At 45.0% G+C, this 19,350-nt stretch overlaps 1 pseudogene; it reads left to right on the top strand.

Moving 5' to 3' along the window:
* Positions 1 to 3,232: 3,232 nt before the first annotated feature.
* Positions 3,233 to 6,126, top strand: LOC120047085 (annotated as a pseudogene).
* Positions 6,127 to 19,350: the final 13,224 nt, after the last annotated feature.

The raw sequence follows: 19,350 nt of genomic DNA, 5'->3' as shown, positions 1-19,350 counted from the left end.
CTCGCAGAACGATACATAAAGTATCCAATGGTTTTGTTACTAATAACTCTATAAACGAAGAGTTGTAACAGGCTCAGGTGAGTAACGTACTAAAATGTGCATGTAGTCTAAACTGCTGTCAACAAAGTACAGGATGTAACCTGGTGGTGCACACGTTGGCAATATGTTTACAATGGTCCCCATTCATAACATAATGTAATCTGTACCGTTGTAAACGTTATCAACAAATATTTTAAGCTATTATATAGATATTGATAGCCTAACAACTTTATTACAAAGACTTTATTGAATGTGTTCTTAAAACGAGGTTAAAGTTGTTAGAACCATTATGCAGTGGTTCCCAATATTTTTAGTCCCGTAACGTTACCCCTTCAAACATTCAACCTCCAGCTGCGTACCCCCTCTATCACCAGGGTCAGCGCACTCTCAAATGTTGTTTTTTTGCCATCATTGTAAGCCTGCCACACACACACTATACGATGCATTTATTAAACATAAGAATGAGTGTGAGTTTGTGTCACTACCGGGCTCGTGGGAAGTGACAAAGAGCTCTTATAGGACAACATTATTTATTCATCTTACATATAAAACTTTTTGTATATCGAAAATTGTGAATAACTCACCACAGGTTAATGAGAAGGGTGTGCTTGAAATGATGCATACAACTCTGAAATGTTGGGTTGTAATTGTAGAGAGTGCCTGTATTTAGTTTTCATGCTTGCGAGGGCCGAGAATCCACTCTCACATAGGTACTGGTTGCAAAGGGCATCAGTGTTTTAACAGTGTGATTTGCTAAGGCAGGATACTCTGAGCGTAGCCCAATCCAGAAATCTGGCAGTGGCTTCTGATTAAATTCAATTGTCACAGAACCGCTTGTTGCAATTTTGATGAGTCTCTCTTGTTCAGATATCAGTAAGTGGACTGGAAACAGGGCATGAAAGGGATAAGGAATCCAGTTGTTTGTGTAATCAGTTTCTGGAAAGTACCTGCGTAATTGCACACCCAACTCCCTCGGGTGCTTCGCTATTTAACATTGTCCGTAAGCTTGAGATCATTTGGCATGTTTTGGGTACAAAAGTATCAGACCAGAGGACATTTCTCCAAAAAGTACGATCTTTGTCCCCATGTGCAGTTGCAAACCGTAGTCTGGCTTTTTTATGGCGGTTTTGGAGCAGTGGCTTCTTCCTTGCTGAGCGGCCTTTCAGGTTATGCCGATATAGGACTAATTTTATTGTGGATATAAATCATTTTGTACCCGTTTCCTCCAGCATCTTCACAAGGTCCTTTGCTGTTGTTCTGGGATTGATTTGTACTTTTCGCACCAAAGTACATTCATCTCTAAGAGACAGAATGCGTCTCCTTCCTGAGCGGTATGACGACTGCGTCCCATGGTGTTTATACTTGCGTACTCTTGTTTGTACAGATGAACGTGGTACCTTCAGGCGTTTGGAAATTACTCCCAAGGATGAACCAGACTTTTCTGAGGTCTTGGCTGATTTCTTTTGATTTTCCCATGAGCAAAGAGGCACGGAGTTTGAAGGTAGGCCTTGAGGTAGAAATACATCCACAGGTACACCTCCAATTGACTCAAATGATGTCAATTAGCCTATCAGAAGCTTCTAAAGCCTAAATCATTTTCTGGAACGTTCCAAGCTGTTTAAAGGCACAGTCAACTTACTGTATGTTAACTGACCCACTGGAATTGTGATACAGTGAATTATAAATTAAATAATCTGTCTGTAAACAATTGTTGGAAAAATGACTTGTGTCATGCAGAAAGTAGATGTCCTAACCGTCTTGCCAAAACTATAGTTTGTTAACAAGAAATTTGTGGAGTGGTTGAAAAACAAGTTTTAATGACTCCAACCTAAGTGTATGTTATCTTCCGACTTCAATTGTATGTTGAAAAAGTTTTTGGGAGATGCGATAGATCACTGGGAATCATTCAATATTCCCTTTTGTTGTTCGATGAAAAAAACATCTATATTTAAATGGTGTTAATATTAATTTGCATATATTCCCACGGAAAGTTTCCACCTTCCATATTCCCCAAAATGTGCAACCCTAATACAAACGATTTTCATCACTTTGCTACAGACAAATTGTAAATTATTTTTCCAGAATAGGTTTTCATCAATTAGAACTCAGAGGAATCTAGTGGATGTGACTTGTTCCATTTCATTCCCACCAATTGATATATATATATTCACTACTAAGAATAAGAAATATTAAAAAAAATATATAAATATATATATTTTTAAAATATTTCTTATTCTTAGTAGTGAATTCAATAAAAAAAACATTTTAAAGATAAACAAATGATCTGGAACCATTCAGAAATTAGTGAATCAAAATTATTGTGTGATTAAAATCAAATTGGTATTATCAGCAAAGAGCATGTGAAGTATGGTAGAAGACACAGCGGCAAAGTCATTGATATAGATTAGGAATAACAAAGGTCAGATTATGCAACCCTGTGACACACCACAGGATAGCTTGGCCCTGGTAGATGCACAGCCATTTGCATAAGCACATTGTTCTCTATCATAAACATAACCAATTACATGTAAAATCATGAAAACCATAATAATGCAATTTAGAAAGTAATATTTCATGATCAACCATGTCAAACACTTTGGATAAATCTAAAAAGATGCCAAGAGCATATTCATTATTGTTAAGGGCTGTAAATATCTTATCCCCAAGTTGCAAAAGAGCCATATCTGTGGAGTAGTTTTTACAAAAATATAAAAAGATTCTAGGTTCAAAAGATCATAGGTTCAACTCACTGACGCCATGCCACAATAAGGAAATAAATGTGTTTGCATGATTCATTCCTAAGCAAATGTCCTATCTGTGTTTTGGAGTTCAAAAGAGATAAAACAAGGTAGCAGTCTTATTGAAACTTTCAGTGAAAACCTCCAAGAAACCTATAATTTATGTTCTCATTAACGCTAATAAAACCTCCCAGGAAAACTTTCAGGGAACCATAGTTAAACGTTCTCAGTATCTCCCTCAAACCAAAAAAAATGAAGGTGAATTGTTCACTTCCGTTCTCAGAACGTTTTAAAAACGTTTTGTTTTACAGGTCAGGAAATGTATGGCTTCGTTCACAGAACCAATAGGAAACCAAAAACGTGTTCCCACAACTTCTAAGGAACCAAATGTGCTAGCTGGGTCTTGACTTTAACTGACTTGTTCTATCAAAAGGGGACAAGGTGGGCCTGGTATGATGGCTGAAGAAGACTGCTGTGCCTCAGCAGATGAGGGAGCGAAGAGTGGACCACACGTCCCTTTAGTGCTGGAGAGAAGGGAGAAGAAGCAGGAAAACTGGAAGGCAGCTGTTTCACACCAACTAAAAAAGCAGTGCACATGCAGCTCAGATCGAGCCAAGGCCCAGGTTCTGGGGTTCATCCCCATCCTAATTGGCTACCACGCTACCAAATCAGAGACTGGATCCTGGTTGACGTCATGTCAGGGTTGATAGTGGGCATCCTGCTGGTGCCCCAGTCCATCGCCTACTCTCTGCTGGCGGGCCAGGGCCCTATCTACGGCCTCTACACCTCCTACTCCAGCATCATCTATACCCTGCTTGGCACCTCACGCCACATCTCTGTTGGCATCTTCAGGGTGCTGTGCCTGCTGGTGGGCCAGGTGGTGGACAGGGAGCTGGCCCTGGCAGGGTACCTCACAGAGAGTAGCGGTAACAACACTACACTGGGCCTGGGGAACGCTACCACAGGGCCGGTCTGTGATAGGAGCTGCTTTGCCATCATGGTGAGGGCCACAGTCACCTTTACTACTTCTCTGTTTTTTTAATCTGTGGTTGTAGGTATTGATGGGCTTCCTGCAGTTGGGCTTTGTATCTGTTTACCTGTCAGACTCCCTCCTGAGTGGTCTCACCATCCTTACCTCCCAGGTCAAGTACCTCCTGGGACTGAAGCAGCCTTGCGCCCAGGGCTGGGGCTCCCTCGGGCCAGACTAACCTGTGTGACCTGGTCACCAGCCTGGTGTGCTTGACAGTGTTGGTCCCCACCAAGCAGATCAACGACCGCTTCAAGGCCAAGCTCAAAGCCCCCATCCCCTTTGAGCAGTTTGTTGTCATCGCCGCCACTCTGGCCTCCATCGTGGGCTTTGCCATCACCGTCTCCCTGTCTGAGATGTTTGCCAACAAACATGGCTATGTGGTGGATCCCAACCAGGAGATGTATGCCATAGGCTTCTGTAACATCCTGCCCTCCTTCTTTTGCTGTTGCACCACCAGTGAAAGGAGTCCACAGGCTGCCAGACTCTGCTGTCTGGCCTGGTCACAGCCCTGGTGCTATTACTGGTGCTGCTGGTCATCGTTCCCCTCTTCTACTCTCTACAGAAGTAAATCAAATCAAAGTTTATTTGTCACGTACGCCGAATACAACAGGTTCACCTTACAGTGAAAAGCTTACTTACAGGCTCTAACCAACAGTGCAAAAAAGGTATTATGTGGACAATAGGTAAGTAAAGAAATAAAAACAATAGTAAAAAGATAGTGAAAAACAGTCTATGACTGGGGTGGCTGGGGTCTTTGACCATTTTTAGGGCCTTCCTCTGACACCGCCTGGTGTAGAGGTCCTGGATGGCAGGCAGCTTAGCCCCAGTGATGTACTGGGCCGTACGCACTACCCTCTGTAGTGCCTTGCTGTCGGAGGCTGAGCAATTGCCGTACCAGGCAGTGATGCAACCAGTCAGGATGCTCTTGATGTTGCAGCTGTAGAACCTTTTGAGGATCTGAGGACCCATGCCAAATCTTTTTAGTTTCCTGAGGGGGAATAGGCTTTGTCGTGCCCTCTTCATGACTGTCTTGGTGTGTTTGGACCATTCTAGTTTGTTGTTGATTTGGACAGCTCTCAACCTGCTCCACTACAGCCCTGTCGATGAGAATGGGGGCGTGCTCGGTCCTCCTTTTTCTGTAGTCCACAATCATCTCCTTAGTCTTGGTTACATTGAGGGATAGGTTGTTATTCTGGCACCACCCGGCCAGGTCTCTGACCTCCTCCCTATAGGCTGTCTCGTCGTTGTCGGTGATCAGTCCTACCACTGTTGTGTCGTCTGCAAACTTAATGATGGTGTTGGAGTCGTGCCTGGCCATGCAGTCGTGGGTGAACAGGGAGTACAGGAGGGGACTGAGCACGCACTCCTGGGGAGCTCCAGTGTTGAGGATCAGCGTGGCAGATGTGTTGCTACCTACCCTCACCACCTGGGGGCGGCCCATCAGGAAGTCCAGGATCCAGTTGCAGAGGGAGGTGTTTAGTCCCAGGTTCCTTAGCTTAGTGATGAGCTTTGAGGCTATAGGTGTGTGCTGGCAATGATCATTGTGGTGAATCTCCGGGGAGAGCTGCGCAAGTTTACAGACATGTGGCGTGTGAACCGTGTGGATGCCGCCAGCTGGCTGGTGACCATGGCAACCTCAGCGTTGATACACACAGAGCTAGGCCTGCTGGTTGGGGTGATGGTCTCAGCCTTCTGTGTGTTGGGGCGCACTTAGAGAGCCCAGGCCTTAGAGCTGGGCTGGGCCGGCCAACGGGAGCTTTACGTGGACCTGGCATCCTACAAGGGCCTGCAGACCCAGCCTGGGGTGGCCATCTTCCACTATGAGGCGCCCATCTACTACGCCAACCAGAGCCTGTTCAAGACGGCCCTGTACCGCCGCCTGGGCCTGAACCCCATCAAGGAGAAGGTCAAGCAGAGGAAGCTGGAGAAACAGAGGATGAAACAGGAAGAAGTAGCCATGACAGCAGGAGAGGAGGGCAGGACTAACATTAATAAAGAGACAGAGTTGACCAACGGCACCAAAATCTTCCTACCAAATCAAGTCAACTTTCACTCTGTGGTTATAGACTGCAGCCCCGTACTGTTTCTGGACACAGCAGGGGTGAATGCATTGAAGGAGGTCTGTAAGGATTATAAGGAGTTGGGGGACCAGGTGTTCCTGGCCCAGTGTAATACCTCAGTACTGGAGTCACTGGACAGAGGTGGCTACTACCCTAAGGAAGAGAAGGAAAACATGTTTTGTTTTTCACCATTAGCAATGCCGTCCACTACTCACAGAGCCTCTCATCTCAAAATGGAGAATGTGACACGTCCTGTTAGCAGCTTTAAAGATTGTATATCTACAGAAATAGATCTTAATACTAATGTAGGGTTGCACAATTCTGGGAAGTCCCTGGTTTTCCTGAAATCCCAGTTTGAGGATTCCCGGAATCAGAAGGGAACAGGCAGGAAATCCTGACTCCTCCAACCAGGATTTCTGGGGAAACCAGGGAATTTATTTAAAGTTCCTGGGATTTTGCAACCCTACATAATACACAACATATACACTGAGTGTACAAAACATTAGGAACACCCGCTCTTTACATGACATAGACTGTCCAGGTGAAGCTATGATCCCTTATTGATGTTACCTTCAATCAGTGTTAAAGAAGGATTTTTAAGCCTTGAGACAATTGATACATGAGCTGTGTTCGAATACTCATACTAACCGCACTAACCATACTATTTGTGACGTGAATTGAGTATATAGTATGCTTATTGGTCATAGTATGGATATAGTTAGTATGCCAAAAGTTCTCGAATGTTGTACTAAATTCGCCTAAATACGTATTATACATGCAATTTACACTATTTCTGTGCATTTAGGGCCCATAATGCAATTCTTCAGAAAATGGGTGTGGCTTCACAGCGTTTTCAGATTTGAGAAAATGACTAATAACTAATTATGCCAAATGTTAAGAAAATGTTGATCAATGTAATAAAGTAAAGACTTTTCAAATAAGTTACGTTATTGTTGGCTGACAATTTATTAGCTACGCTATCCTTACAAACTGGCATAATATTAACTATCTAACTACCAAACGTTTATTGACTTTAATATTCACATAAGTCTTACCTAATTGGTATAGTCGTTGAGCGTTTCAACGGACATTGTTAATTCTGTCTATCTACTCCTATTTCAGAGCACTCTCGTGCAGAATAACTGATGAATTTACGAATGCTCAACACTTGTAGAATATGATCGGTGTCAGTAAACGTTAAAAAAAAGCGTAATTAAATTGTTGCCAGCAGCAGAGTTAGTCACCAACGCCCTGGATGACATGAAAACAGCCTAACCAGCTCTGCTAGGGTGAGTAAAATGGTCAGTGAGGTGTGCTCTCATTGTATGAGGAAGTAACGTTAGCTAGCCAACGTTAGCCAGTTAGCTTGGGTGCTTGACTGCCGTTGAACGCTCGGATCAACCCTACTCCTCGGCCAGAGCGTCCAGGGTGCGCTCTGAATTTGAGAAAGAACAATCTGACAACGCTCTGGATTTATGAACGCCCAGAGCGCACTCTGGCACTCCAGATTGAATTTACGAACACACCGAAATCGTAAAATGTCTAGCTAGTCATTTGTTATGCTAGCAAGACGTTGCATAGCAACAGCATCAACTTCATGTATACAGGCGAATCTCTAGTATGCTCAACTGGAACGATACTGTTGGTTTACAGTATACTAAAATGAAGTAATAGTATGTAGTATATAGTACGTTAGTATGGGTATTCGAACACAGCTATGGAATGTGTATGTGTGCCATTCAGAGGGTGAATGGGGAAGACAAAAGGTTTGAGTGCCTTTGAACATGTTATGTGTCTAGAACAGCGACGCTGTTGGGTTTTTCATTCAACAGTTTCTGTGTGGATCAAGAATGGTCCACCACCCAAAGGACATCCAGCCAACTTGACACAACTGTGAGAAGCATTGGAGTCAACATGGGCCAGTATCCCTGTGGAATGCATTCGACACCTTGTAGAGTGTTCTGAGGGGAAAATAGAAGTACAACTCAATATTAGGGAGCTGTTCCTAATGTTTTGTCTTATTCAGTGTACAAATACAGTATCTTTCTCAAACAACATAAAACACAACCAATATTGTTGTTGTGCCATACAGGAACGTGTGTAAATGTATCCAAGATGCGGTGCCTTTTTCTAGACACTTTTTGCAAGACTACAGATTCTTTAATTTGAAAGTTGAATGTCATGTTTACAGTACAGCTACACAGTGTAACATTTTGAGCAAATATTGTCAGACTGTGGACCAAAAATGAATTTTCTGTTACAATCTCATCGAAGATATAATCCATTGTCATGCAATAGGAATGTTCTGAGATGGTTTTGGTCCACAATTTAACACCTCATTTATTCCTCCATGTTCAGTTCTTGTGCAAACAGTGGGAATGTTACTGTTGTAGAATTTGTTTATTTTAATTAGGCAAGTCCGTTAAGAACAAATTCTTATTTACAATGACAGCCTACCCCAGCCAAACCCTATCCCAGACAATGCTAGGCCAATTGTGCACCGCCCTATGGGACTCCAAATCATGTGCCGGTTTTGATACAGTCTGGAATCGAACTAGGGTCTGTAGTGACATCTCTAGCACTGCGATGCAGTGCCTTAGACCGCTGCGCCACTAGGGAGCCTTTGTTACTCTGGCAAAAATAGAGCTGCCGTCAATAAGATGAATGGTCATAGAGTCACTGAAGATGTCTGTTTTGAATACCATATAAGATTGTCAGTCTTATGTAGCTTTTGAAATGATACATGATTGTTTTTTGACCTGCAACATGTTGAAGTAGTGATTGATATTGTGTTGTCTTAGCTTTCTGGAACCAAACTATTTACATTCAAGTTGAATGAGATTGTAAGAAGTTCATTGACATAGATCATAATATATATATATTTTTTTTTACAGGTGATGACTATGTTGATCGTACTCTTGAACACATTAACGAACCAAAAAATGCTGTGTCGTTATAATGCTATTACTATAGATCAATGTCATTGTTTTTCTTTTTCAGATACGCTATTATGATTGCATTCCATTTCCTATTTTCTTTGAATGCTTTAATTCCTGGAATACATGAATAGGTGCAATGGTGAATGTATTGAAGCCAGTCAGGAATAACATTGCAATGAGTTGCGATGTTCTCTCACCTAGATGACTATGCAAAATCCAATGTTTACTGAAGCCGTTACAGGGGAGTGTGTATTCTCGCAACGTCCATATTATTGTGTTGAATTTGAAGGATGGTGTGGGGATGAATTACAAAAAGCCCTGCCATGCCCTCCTCTAGTTACAAGCATGATTCAGGGATTTAGCTTATTAAAATGTACTTTTTACACACTACAGTGTTCTCATACCCCTTTACTTTAAAGAAAACTAACACACTTGTTTCTGTGTAGATGATGAGTTTATAGTGTACAGACAGATTGGCAGGCGTCCTGGGGGGAGTGTACTGCAAGAGGAGGAGTTTGGCCGGTAGGACTAGTCAATGTGACCCCTGCCCTGAATGGTAGTAGTAGTGAAGGGCAGTCAGGTAGACAAGGTGAAAAATGCCTCCATTGACCAATTACAGCCTTCCGGACTGCTGCTCAGTGACACTCAGAATACTCCCCTCCAGCCAGTTTAGGCCATGCCAGAAGTTTTAATTTACTGAGAACGTTTCAGTTTATATCAGAAAGATTTGGTGATACCAGTTCAAAAACAAAGCTTTATTTGTTTTTTGATTTTCCGTAGCCTTTGTGCTTTCAGGGGTTTTGATGCCTTAATGCTTTGTTCTTTTTTATTTTCTATGTATGTTTTTACTGTTGTTTAGCGTTAGACATTATATACCGTATTAATGGCTGCATTTGACTGAACTTGTAATCAGTGCTGGTAGAGTGTAACCTTTTATTTTGTTGTAGTTGCAAAACAGTTTTTTGCGTGTAGAATATAGAGACATTCAATGTTGAGATAATTATAAGGGAAACATCTATTACTAAAAATTGTAATGTCCTCTTGTACTTTGAAGTGCCTCTGAGATTGTTAAATCATGTTTTATGAAGTGCCTTTCTGACTGTCCCTGTATTTATATACACCAGTCTTTTGCTCTTTGATTTTCCAGTAAGCAAAATGAGTTGAAAATACTTAAAATAAGTATTTTCCAGATGTTGAAGTTAGGTTCTGAATGAGGTGAAAAGACGTATTTTCCGGACGTTGACTTATTATTCAACTCTCAGTCTGACCCGAGAATTAACCTGATGGACATTGGAAATGTGTTTTTTGGTCATTAAATGGTCATACATTTCAACTCCACATACATTCTCAATGAAGTTTGCATTATATCACGATAACTTTTAAATCCATGTAATATAGAACGAGGAGCCACCTGAAGATTGCAACATAGAACATTTATTATTGCGCCCATCTGTCTCATGCACTTGTTAGCTTTTTCAAAAGCTTTAAAGCCCCCCATGCTGTCTTTTTAATTACTTTTTAAAATCATCACGGTCTAATAAATCACTGTTTTATTTCATGAAATTAACTCCATGTATATTTTGTATCATTTATTTAGCTGAGCCTCCTTTTGCCATTGAAATGCTCAGTGATTATGTGGGCGTGTTGTTACCAATTTAAATATATTTACATACAAAGCCCACATTGGCAGATTGGATCGTCTAGACTCTAGAGCAGGGCTCTCCAACCCTATTCTGGGAGAGCTAACCTCCTGTAGGTTTTCACTCCAACCCCAGTTGTAACTCATTCAGTTTTTCAACCAGCTGATTATTAAAATCAGGTGTGCTAGATTAGTGTTGGAGTGAATCTAAAGGAGGGTAGCTCTGCAGGAACAGTGTCGGAGATCCCTGCTCTAGAGCCTACCCCGCCTACCCCTTCAAAGTAGGAGGAGACATATGCAAATAAAAGATGACCGGTCATTGGTCAGAATAATCAGATAAAATTGCGATGTCATGCTGTGGGCTTAAACTCCATCCCACCTGAACAGGCTGAAATTACAGGCATGTTTTTTTCACTTAAAGGACATTATCTTCATTTTCACAATTTGAGTGTTATTTTGACCTCGTAGTGTGGAAATATCATTAAAGGTAGCCTGGCGGGTAGGAGTGTTGGGCTAGTAACCGAATGGTTGCTGAATCGAATCCCCGAGCTGACCAGGTAAAAATCAGTCGTTCTGTCCCTGAACAAAGCAGTTAACTCATTGTTCCCCAGGCGCCGATGACGTGGATGTTGATTTAAGGTAGCCCCCCCCCCCCGCACCTCTCTGATGCAGAGGGGTTGGGTTAAATGCGGAAGACACATTTCAGTTGAATGCGTTCAGTTGTACAACTACGCATCCCCCTTTCCCTTTTTTTTTGACTGCCCTCCCCTTGTAAAATTGGCAGTGATATTGTTCAAACCTTCTTCGGTATCATGCCGCCACCTACTGTGCAGGAGTGTTACATTTTGTGACACAAAAGGAAAGGAAAACATTGCACCACCAACTAACCCTACACCTGTAACGGTAGTCCTCCTCCTCTACAACCGAAGAGGAGGAGTAGTGATTGAACCAAGGCGCAGCGGGTTGATATGACATAATTTTAATAAAACAAGACGGGAAAAACACGAAACGAAACCACTTGAAATAATAAACAAAATAACAAAACAAATGTAGACAAACCTGAACTATACGAACTTACATATAACACTAAGAACGCACGAACAGGGAAAATAGACTACACAAAAGGAACGATGTACAAACAAACCGAACAGTCCCGTATGGTGCGACAAACACTGACACAGGAGACAACCACCCACAACGAACACTGTGAAACAACCTACCTAAATATGACTCTCAATTAGAGGAAACGCCAAACACCTGCCTCTAATTGAGAGCCATACCAGGCAACCCTTAAACCAACATAGAAACAGAAAACATAGAATGCCCACCCAAACTCACGTCCTGACCAACTAACACATACAACAAACTAACAGAAATAGGTCAGGAACGTGACATAACCCCCCCCTTAAGGTGCGAACTCCGGGCGCACCAGCACAAAGTTTAGGGGAGGGTCTGGGTGGGCATCTGACCACGGTGGTGGCTCAGGCTCAGGACGAGGTCCCCACCCCACCATAGTCAATCCCAGCTTGCTAATCCCCCTCAGAATGACCACCCCTCTCTTCCACCCACCTAATATAGGCAACACAAAATAAAGGTACAGCTCCGGGACAAGGTAGCTCAGGACATAGAGGTAGGTGAGAATAGAGAGGTAGATAGAGAGGTAGCTCAGGATAGAGGGGCAACTCCGGACTGAAAGGCAGCTCCGGACAGAGAGACAGCTCTGGACTGAGGGGCAGTTCTGGATTAATGGCCGCTCTGGGCTGAGGGGCAGCTCATGACTGGCTGACGGCTCTGGACGCTCATGGCTAGCTGACAGCTCTGGACGCTCATGGCTGGCTGACGGCTCTGGACGCTCATGGCTGGCTGACGGCTCTGGACGCTCATGGCTGGCTGACGGCTCTGGACGCTCATGGCTCGCTGACAGCTCTGGACGCTCATGGCTAGCTGACAGCTCTGGACGCTCATGGCTGGCTGACGGCTCTGGACGCTCATGGCTGGCTGACGGCTCTGGACGCTCATGGCTGGCTGACGGCTCTGGACGCTCATGGCTCGCTGGCGGCTCTGGACGCTCATGGCTCGCTGGCGGCTCTGGACGCTCATGGCTCGCTGGCGGCTCTGGCAGATCCTGTCTGGTTGGCGGCTCTGGCAGATCCTGTCTGGTTGGCGGCTCTGGCAGATCCTGTCTGGTTGGCGGCTCTGGCAGATCCTGTCTGGTTGGCGGCTCTGGCAGATCCTGTCTGGTTGGCGGCTCTGGCAGATCCTGTCTGGTTGGCGGCTCTGGCAGATCCTGTCTGGCGAATGGCTCTAGCGGCTCCTGACTGACTAACGGCTCTGACGGCTCGGGACAGACGGATGGCTCAGATGGCGCTGAGGAGACGGATGGCTCAGACGGCGCTGGGGAGACGGATGGCTCAGATGGCGCTGAGGAGACGGATGGCTCAGATGGCGCTGAGGAGATGGATGGCTCAGATGGCGCTGCGGAGACGGATGGCTCAGATGGCGCTGCGGAGACGGATGGCTCAGACTGATCCTGTCTAGCGGAAGGCTTTGGCTGCTCCTGTCTGGCGGAAGGCTCTAGCGGCTCCAGTCTGGCGGAAGGCTCTGTAGGCTCATGGCAGACGGGCAGTTCATGCGGCGCTTGGCAGACGGACAGTTCAGGCGCCGTTGGGCAGACGGCAGACTCTGGCCGGCTGAGACGCACTGAAGGCCTGGTGCGTGGTGCCGGAACTGGAGGCACCGGACTGGAGACACGCACTTCAAGCCTAGTGCGAGGAGCAGGGACAGGGCACACTGGACTCTCAAAACGTACTATTTGCCTGGTGCGTGGTACCGGCACTGGTGGCACCGGGCTGAGGGCACGCACATCAGGACGAGTACGGGGAGAAGGAACAGTGTGTACAGGGCTCTGGAGACGCACAGGTGGCTTAGTGCGTGGTGCCAGAACTGGAGGCACTGGGCTGGAGACACGCACCATAGAGAGAGTGCGTGGAGGAGGAACAGGGCTCTGGAAACGCACTGGAAACCTGGTGCGTGGTGTAGGCACTGGTGGTACTGGGCTGGGGCGGGGAGGTAGTGCCGGAAATACCGGACCGTGCAAACGTACTGGCTCCCTTGAGCATAGAGCCTGCCCAACCTTACCTGGTTGAATGCTCCCCGTCGCCCGACCAGTGCGGGGAGGTGGAATAACCCGCACCGGGCTATGTAGGCGAACCGGGGACACCATGCGTAAGGCTGGTGCCATGTAAGCCGGCCCGAGGAGACGTACTGGTGGCCAGATATGAAGGGCCGGCTTCATGACATTTGGCTCAATGCCCAATCTAGCCCTACCAGTGCGGGGAGGTGGAATAACCCGCACCGGGCTATGAACACGTACAGGAGACACCGTGCGCTCTACTGCGTAACACGGTGTCTGCCCGTACTCCCGCTCTCCACGGTTAGCCTGGGAAGTGGGCGCAGGTCTCCTACCTGCCCTTGGCCCACTACCTCTTAGCCCCCCCCCAATAAATTTTTGGGTAGTACTCACGGGCTTTTCGGGCTTCCGTGCCAGACGCGTCCCCTCATAATGCCGGTTCCTCTCTCCAGTTTCCTCCGCTCTCCGAGCTGCCTCCAGCTGTTCCCATGGGCGGCGATTCACCTCCACTTTAGCCCATGGTCCTTTTCCTTCCATGATCTCCTCCCAAGACCATAAATCCTGCTTCGTGCGCTGTCCGTTCCTCCCGTTACACCGCTGCTTGGTTCTGGTTATTTGGTGGGTGGTTCTGTAACGGTAGTCCTCCTCCTCTACAACCGAAGAGGAGGAGTAGTGATTGAACCAAGGCGCAGCGGGTTGATATGACATAATTTTAATAAAACAAGACGGGAAAAACACGAAACGAAACCACTTGAAATAATAAACAAAATAACAAAACAAATGTAGACAAACCTGAACTATACGAACTTACATATAACACTAAGAACGCGCGAACAGGGAAAATAGACTACACAAAAGGAACGATGTACAAACAAACAGAACAGTCCCGTATGGTGCGACAAACACTGACACAGGAGACAACCACCCACAACGAACACTGTGAAACAACCTACCTAAATATGACTCTCAATTAGAGGAAACGCCAAACACCTGCCTCTAATTGAGAGCCATACCAGGCAACCCTTAAACCAACATAGAAACAGAAAACATAGAATGCCCACCCAAACTCACGTCCTGACCAACTAACACATACAACAAACTAACAGAAATAGGTCAGGAACGTGACAACACCTACATGTATATAACACTATTTCATTAAAAAAAAGTAATCACCACCCCATTCCACTATTTGACCCTAACTGATTATTTCTTTCAACACACCTGAACTCTTCTGCAGTAAAACCTCGTACACCCGAGCATCTATTCTGTGTGATTTACATTCCATTTCTGCGGTACAGTTGACATCCATGCGAATGAACGCTAAGAAGCCAACATTACTGAAGCATAAATTCGTATCACTCTGTATTGGCCTAGGCCTATTACTCAACCTTCGCCCATCATCCTTTTCTCTTTCAGCATACGACACCTGTTTTACACCACTGCTGCAACATGACCATATGCCTGGCATCTAAAACACCTTTGAGGGTTTGGCACAAAGCTCTCACGGGATAACTGACTTTGTCAGGTAAAGACTCAGCTTAAAAACTCAAAAGGACAGACAGTGTCTTCTCAGTTTCACCACACTCGCCAAACGCCGGGAGTCACAGACACAGGGAAACATCCATTTCAGTTGCTCCACCTCAGCACTTAACGCCACCCGGGAAGAAACACAGAAAATAATCAGAAGTCCACTTCGAGCTAGCTTCACTAATTTAACAGTACTCAATTTATTTTCTAACCAGCCTGAGCCTACATATGGGTCAGCCAAAAGGCAGGGATCCACTTTCTCCAAAAATGTCACTTCCACTGGGCCAGAATCATCCTTTGCATTACCATCAGGCTGAGGTTCAGAGGACTTCACCACACCTGCAACAGCAGGTAATTTATCCTCACTCACATCTAGCAAAATGGCATAGACATACATGGCAGCTCTGCTTCTAGCTACTAAGAAACTTTGCAGCATTTAGTTTTTTTGTGTTTTATTTCTTACACTATTAGCCCAGAATGTTTTTTGTGTTATTACATACAGCTGGAAATAACTTTTGGATATCAGAGCGGCAGTAACTCACCAGCACTACAAACAGGAATACAACTTTCCCAAATTGGATCCTTTGTTCGCACCCCCCAGGGCAATTGAACTTATCCCAGAGGCTGCTCCAAGACGCTGCCGGCAGAGAAGAGATATTCAGAGTGGACTTCTAGTCCGACTCAGGAGGTGGGCACACCATCCACCGCTTCCGAGTATATTACTCGCTAATGTTCAGTCTCTGGACAATGAAGTAGACGAGCTCAGGGTGAGGATCTCCTTCCAAAGAGACAGAGAACGTTACAGTCTCTGATGTATCACGGAATCATTGCTATCTCCAGATATACTGTCCCCGTCCATACAGCCAGCTGGGTTCTCCGTACATCGCGCAGACAGGAATAAAGAACTCTCCGGGAAGAAGAGTGGCGGTGGTGTATGTTTCATGATTAACCACTCATGGTGTGATTGCATTAATGTACAGAAACTCAAGTCCTTTTGTTCACCCAACTTAGAATACCTCACAAACAAATGCAGACAATTTCCCCTCCCAAGAGAATTCTCTTTAGTTATAGTCCCAGCCGTGTATATTCCCCCCCAAGCCGAAACCACGACGGCCCTCAAGGAACTACACTGGGCTTTATGCAAACTGGAAACCACATATCCTGAGGCCGCATTTATTGTAACTACCAAAGTTCTACTAACACATTGACTGTAGTACTCGCACTGGGAAAACACTCGACCACTGCTATTCTCTCTTCCGGGATGCCTACAAGGCCCTCCCCCACCCTCCCTTCGGCAAATCAGTACACGACTCCATTTTGCTCCTCCCTTCCTATAGATAGAAACTCAAACAGGAAGTACCCGGTGCTAAGGTCTATTCAACACTGGTCTGACCAATCGGAATCCATGCTTCAAGATTGTTTTGATCATGCGGACTGGGATATGGTCCAGGTAGCCTCGGATAATAACATTGATATATACACGGACACAGTGACTGAGTTCATCAGGAAGTGTATAGGGGATGTTGTTCCCACTGTGACTATTAAAACCTACCCAAACCAGAAACCGTGGATAGATGGCAGCATTTGCGCTAAACTGAAAGTGCGAACCACAGCATTTAACCATGAATTGAGACTCCACTTTGTCGCCATTTTGCCTGTTTGATTGCCTTACGGAGGGAATAACTACACTGTTTGTATTCAACCATATTCCCAGTCACCTTGCCAACAGCTCAGACACGAGACGTATGTGGCAAGGTCTACAGACAATCACGGATTACAAAGGGAAAACCATCCACGTCGCAGACACCGACATCTTGCTCCAAGACAAGCTAAACACCTTCGCCCGCTTTGAGGTTAACACAGTGCCATCGACGCGGCCTGCTCCCAAGAACTGTGGGCTCTCCTTCTCCGTGGCCGACGTAAGACATTTAAGCGTGTTAACCCTCGCGAGGCTGCCGGCCCAGACGGCATCCCTAGCCGTGTCCTCAGAGCATGCGCAGACCAGCTGGCTGGAGTGTTTACGGACATATTCAATTTCTCCCTATCTCAGTCTGCTGTCCCCACTTACTTGAAGATGTCCACCATTGTTCCTGTACCCAAGAAAGCAAAGATGACTGAACTAAATGACTATCGCCCCGTAGCACACTTCTGTAATCATGAAGTGCTTTGAGAGGCTAGTTAACCTGTCTAGGACTCGTTCCGCTAGCGGAACCCCTCGCCAACAGCCAATGAAATTGCAGGGCGCCAAATTCAATCAACAGAAATCTCATAATTCAATTTTCTCAAACATACAAGTATTAGACACCATTTTAAAGATACAATTCTTGTTAATCCAACCACAGTTTCCGATTTCAAAAAAGCTTTTCGGCGAAAGCAGAACATATCATTATGTTAGGTCAGCAACTAGCCACAGAAAGCATACAGCGATTTTTCAACCAAAGAGAGGAGTCACAAAAAGCTGAAATATTGATAAAATTAATCACTAACCTTTGATTTTCTTCATCAGATGACACTCCCGGGACAACATGTTACACAATACATGTATGTTTTGGTCGATCAAGTTCATATTTATATCCAAAAACCTCAGTTTACATTTGGTTTTGCCTCCAAAACATCTTGTGAATTTGCACAGACCCACATCAAATCACAGAAATACTCATAATAAACATTGATAAAAGATACAAGTGTTATTCACCGATTTAAAGATATACTTCTCCTTAATGCAACCACTGTGTCAGATTTCCCAAAAACTTTACGGAAAAAGCACACCGTGCAATAATCTGAGTACGGCGCTCAGAGACCAACAAAACCCAAGAAGATATCTGCCATGTTGGAGTCAACATAAGTCAGAAATAGCATTATAAATATTCACTTACCTTTGATGATCTTCATCAGAATGCACTCCCAGGAATCCCGGTTCCACAATAAGTGTTTGATTTGTTCCATAAAGTCCATCATTTATGTCCAAATTACTCCTTTTGGTTCGCGCGTTCAGTACACAATCTAAACTCACGACGCGGGGCAGGTCCAGGCAAAAGTTCAGACGAAAAGTCATATTACAGTCCGTAGAAACATGTCAAACAAAGTATAGAATCAATCTTTAGGATGTTTTTAACGTAAATCTTCAATAATATTCCAACTGGAGAATTCCTTTATCTTCAGAAATGCGATGGAACAGAGCTCGCTCTCACGTGAACGCGCATGGTCAGTGCATGTTCAGCTCATGGCAGACCTTACTCAATCCCCTCTCATTCGGCCCCACTTCACAGTAGAAGCATCAAACAAGGTTCTAAAGACTGGTGACATCTAGTGGAAGCCTTAGGAAGTGCAAAATGACCCCATAGACACTGTGTATTCGATAAGCCAAGAGTTGAAAACCTACAAACCTCAGATTTCCCACTTCCTGGTTGGATTTTTCTCAGGTTTTTGCCTGCCATATGAGTTCTGTTATACTCACAGACATCATTCAAACAGTTTTAGAAACTTCGGAGTGTTTTCTATCCAAATGTACTAATAATATGCATATATTAGCAACTGGGACTGAGTAGGGAGGAAGTTTACTCTGGGCACGCTTTTCATCCCAACGTGAAAATGCTGCCCCCTATCCATAGGCTATGAGGGAGTCTAGGTCCAAGGGTAACTCCCAAGCTGCGAGCTCATCTTTAAATCTCCTCCTATAATCCATGAAGGAAGGTGTCGAACAGGGACTCTGTGTTCCAGGTACTCACGGAGGCCAACGTGCAAGAGTACTGCGTAGTCTGCCACACTACAGGAGTTTTGACATAGTAGAAGTAGCTTTTGGGCTGCCTCTCTCCCGGACACCGGAGAATCGAACACCTTCCTCACCTCTGCCACGAAATCCTCCAGACGAAGGCAAATAGCGGATTGTTGCTCCCAAACCGCTGTAGCACAGGTCAGCGCCCTTCCAGACATCAGCGTTATGAGATACGCTATCTTCGAACGATCCGGAAGGAAACGAAAAAGGCTGCAGCTCAAAGATGAGGGAGCACTGGGAAAGAAATGCCTGGCAGGTTCCAGGGAAGCCAGGGTAGGCTGGACAAAATCACCACTGGAACGGGGATTACTGAGCATCTGGGTGGTCTCCGTTGTGGCATGCTGCCTGATAGATAGTCTACGAAATTGCTCCAGTAATGATTTGAAGCACTGGTCATGGCGTCCTGCCAAAGTATGGAGTCCTTCCATAAGGTTCTGGAGTAGCTTTTCATGTCTTCCAATGGTGACTCCATG

Source organism: Salvelinus namaycush, chromosome 5 (genome assembly GCF_016432855.1).
Source record: "Salvelinus namaycush isolate Seneca chromosome 5, SaNama_1.0, whole genome shotgun sequence".
Classification (NCBI taxonomy): domain Eukaryota; kingdom Metazoa; phylum Chordata; class Actinopteri; order Salmoniformes; family Salmonidae; genus Salvelinus; species Salvelinus namaycush.
This window is presented reverse-complemented; position numbering and strand designations above follow the sequence as displayed.